This window comes from Penaeus chinensis, chromosome 16, assembly GCF_019202785.1.
Source record: "Penaeus chinensis breed Huanghai No. 1 chromosome 16, ASM1920278v2, whole genome shotgun sequence".
Lineage (NCBI taxonomy): Eukaryota > Metazoa > Arthropoda > Malacostraca > Decapoda > Penaeidae > Penaeus > Penaeus chinensis.
The window spans coordinates 3,661,416-3,666,071 of record NC_061834.1 but is presented as its reverse complement, the minus strand read 5'-3'; positions in this window follow the sequence as shown (position 1 = coordinate 3,666,071).

The window sequence follows — 4,656 nt, the reverse complement described above, 5'->3', positions numbered from 1 at the left end:
ATTGCCGGTCTAGTTCCAGCTTGTGCAAGAGTGAAATATACTATTCATTTTCGCCTTTGTAATAGACTTATATAATAATTTACTCCTTCATTTACTTTTATGTATCCAAATAATATTTTCTTTGAGTAATATTTACCCTAAGCGGCTAACTTGTGTCATTTTTTTAAGTACTACACAACGCCTTTCCGTAACCCCATACTCAATGGTAAACAAACATTTTGAAAAGAAATACAAATGGAATTGTACTAATTTGTACCATATGCTGTTCCAGGTAAAGCGATAGTATTTTAGGACGGCTTTAATAATTATAATAAGACTAGTAATAACCATAAGAAAGAAAAATACTCATAACAAAGACTATAGTATTAGGATGATGATCACCACAATGTCCGTGTGAATCGTAAGGCAGATGAAAAATATTGGTCGTTTATTTCTATTAACGCTGTTATTGTTAGTATTGATGGTGTCAGCATTATTAGTATCATTATAATGATGATATTATGATGATAAGTAATGATAATGATTATATTGATTATATAATAGAACTATGATAATAGTGTTAATGATGATGAGGATAATGATGACGATGATGATGATGATGCTAAAAATGATAATAATAATAATAATAATAATAATAATAATAATAATAATGATAATAATAATGATAATGATAATAATAACAATGATAATGATAATAATAATAATAATTATAATAATAATAATAATAATGATAATAATAATAATAATAATAATAATAATAATAATAATAATAATAATAACAATAATAATAATGATATTAATGATAATAACAATGATAATAATTATGATAATGATAATAACGAAAACAATAATGATGATGATGATCATCATCATCATCATTATCATCATTACTGTTAATATTATCCTTACTACCGCTATTATCATTATTATTATTACTTTTGCTATTATCATTATCCTTATTATCATCATCACCATCATTATCGTTATCATTATTGTCATTATCATTATTATTACTATTATTATTATTATTATTATTATTATTATTATTATCATTATCATATTTATTATCATCATTGTTATTGTCACCCTCATCATTACCATCATTATTGTCATTGCTGTAGCATTAAAATAATTATTATCTTTATCATTATTGTTATTATCATCATCATTACTATTACTGTTATCATTACTATAACTGTTATTCTTACTATTACTATTATCATTGTTGTTGTTGCTATTATTATTGTTGTTATTTCCATTATTATTATTGTTATTGTTATTATTATTATAATTATTATCAATTCTATTATCATTATCATTATTATCATTCCAATTATTATCATCATTACAAGTATTGTTGTCTTAACTGTTATCATTGGTGTTATTACTATTATCATTACCATTATTATTGTTATTATCTTTATCATTAATATTATAATTCATATAATTATTATCGTTACTAGTATCATTACTGTTATAATTTCTAATACTATTCTATTGTTATTATCATGACTATTATCATTATTAATTTTATTTAATTATATTTATTTTTATTATTTTATTACTATTCTTATTATTATGACATGGGTGAGTGCTTCATGCTCGGGATGATGTGAAGCGATGGTGTGGTAGCCTAGTTAGCGTTAAGTGCTTGCATGCCTTCCCGCTTTCAGCTGCCACCGCTGGCACTTCTACAGTGCCTCCTCGTGGCCACCCATGGAAACTAGGTACCTTGCGGTCATAGGCTGAACTGTGGAGGCTCTTGGAGCAGCAGGAGGCCCTAAAGGTACGGAGCTATGGCCCACCGGCGTGTGGATACGCCCTGGCTTCGTACTAACTCCTGTCCCCCGCGCCCCCTGGGCTTAATGGGCGGCTGTGGGGAGGCAGGCCTTGCCAGTCGGCCCCCCCCCCCCCGAGATAACCACTGGCAACGACCAATATAGTTGTTGATGCTGGGGGGAGGGCTAAAGTCCCTCCTACCCAGCAAGTACGGCGGGCTGTGGGTCCCTCTGGGTTGGCGACCGCTGGGACTCGGGTGGGTAGGGGGGGTTACCGCCAATCCCAGCTGGGTCCCAGCGGCCGCCAGCCTGGCGTGATGTTTGTGGGGGAAAGCCCCAGGGAGCCCTGCAGGTGGATTATGGGGCCTGCAGCCAGCCAACCTCCTCTATATGGGGCGGCGTCAGTAGGGGTGGCAGAGGTGGCGCCAACCCAGAGTGACTGCCCGAGGTTTACCTCAGGCGGACTGCGACAGGACGATCGGTTACCACTACTATCGAGGGAATTGAAACAGCTGAGAGTTGAGGTGGCTGCTCTCTCGGAGGTGAGAAGACCTGGCAGCGGCACGATTAGTGTGGGTGGCTACACCTACTACTGGTCGGGCCGCAGCGATGGCCACCATCTCCAGGGAGTAGCCATAGCCATCTCCAGCAGACTTCAACCCTTGGTAGTTGAGGTCACTCCAGTCGATGAGCGTATCATGGTATTGAGACTGAAGCTTTCATTTGGCTTCATGTCTCTTGTTGCTGTATACACTCCTACGGATGTATATAAACTTGAGGTGAAAGAGATGTTTTACGCCAAACTTGCATCTGTGGCAGACAGATGTCCTCGGCGAGATATTCGTATTGTTCTGGGCGACTTCAATGCGGTATCCGGCTGTGATCGAGCTGGCTACGAGATGTCTAACGGTCCTCATGGCTCAGGAGCTGATGCTGGCAGTGAGATTAGCCTCCTTTTCCATGACTTTGCTAGGTCCCAGAAATTGAGGATTTCTGGCTCCTGGTATCAGCGTTCTGACCCGCATCGCTGGACTTGGTACAGCGATACAGGTAGAGTGGCCAAGGAGATCGACCACATCCTCGTTAGCACTCGATGTTGGATCCTCCAGAACTGCAGGGTGTAACGAAGTGCTGAGTTCTGTGGAACTGATCATAGATTAGTTGTGGCTACTCTCCGGGTCCACTTTAGAACCCCCCGTCGCCCAAATGAACACCCTAGGGTGTTTCATTTGGACAGATTGAGGGAGGACGAGTGTACCCGGGGGTTTGCCGAGGCTATCTCTGGTCGTCTCACAGCACTCGAGGGCCAGACAGACCCTGTTCTTATGTGGGATACCTTCAAGCATGAAACGCTTGATGCAGCTCAGGAATCCATTGGTAAACGCCCAAGAACAAGACAGAATTCCATCTCGCAGGAGACACTGGAAGCCACAGATGCTTGTCGTGCGGCTCGACTGTCAGGGGATCGCACCTTGCACCGCTCTCTGGTGCGCAGGACTAGTTCACTGTTGAGAAGGGATAAGGAACAGTTTATCAGTAGTCTTGCAGAGGAGGTCGAAAGCCATTTCCTTGTAAATGACCTTCGTCCTGCCTATCAAGCTCTGAGAAAGCTGAACTCCAAGCCCCCCTCACAGACGACTGCAGTCCGCTCGGCAAGTGGCCAGATAATCTCAGATCCTGATGGGGTGCGTGTGCGTTGGGCTGAGTATTTTGAGTAGTTGTATAAGGTTGATCCACCAACAGTTAACATGGATGCAGGTAATGTTGAGACTCCTCTGCCAGATCCACCCATCAGCGAGGATCCAGCCTCCCTGACCGAAATCAGGGGAGCGATCTCCAAGCTGAAGAGTGGTAAAGCAGCAGGTGTTTGTGGCATCCCAGCCGAATTGTTGGTGGAGAACCTATGGCAAGGGGCTTGCATGCAGTCCTGTCTGCCATTTGGCAGACTGGTACCTTTCCCCCTGACCTGCTGAGGGGTGTGGTCATCCCTCTCTTGAAGGGGAAAGGGGATCGGTGGGACTGCAGCAATCACCGAGGCATTACACTACTCAGTGTACCAGGCAAGGTACTCGCGCACATCTTACTGAGACGAATCAGGGACCACCTGTTGAGACACCAAAGACCGGAGCAATCTGGTTTCACTCCTGGTAAGTCAACAATAGACCGCATCCTGGCGCTTCGAATCATTATAGAGCGCCGTCGTGAGTTCGGACGTGGGCTGCTCGCAGCCTACATCGATCTCAAGAAGCCGTTAGACACGATGCATCGCGAATCTCTCTGGGAGATCCTGAGACTAAGAGGAATTCCAACAAGGATTATTGGACTAATAGCAAATCTGTATACAGGCACTGAAAGTGCTGTAAAGTGTGGTGGGGGCCTGTCGAGCTTCTTCCCTGTTAGTTCAGGTGTGAGGCAAGGCCGTGTTCTTGCACCAACACTTTTCAACACTTGCATGGATTGGATACTGGGTAGAGCTACTGTCCAAAGTCACTGTGGAGCAACTCTGGGCAATATCAAGATTACAGACCTTGACTTTGCCGATGATGTTGCCGTACTCTCTGAATCTCTGGAAACCCTTGTGGCGGCTCTTGATGCATTTAGCAATGAAGCGAAGCCCCTGGGGCTAGAGTTCTCCTGGACCAAGACCAAGATTCAGGATTTTGGGGGCCTGCTAGGAGACCCTGTACAGTCGATACGTGCTTGCAGTGAAAACATCGAAGTCACAAAGAGCTTTATATACCTCGGTAGTGCATTTCACGACTCTGGGCTGTCAGACCAAGAAGTCGGTAGACGGATTGGCCTGGCAGCAGGGGTCATGAAATCTCTCGACAAGAGTATTTGGAGATGTCGGTACCTGTGCAGAAGGACCAAGTTACGT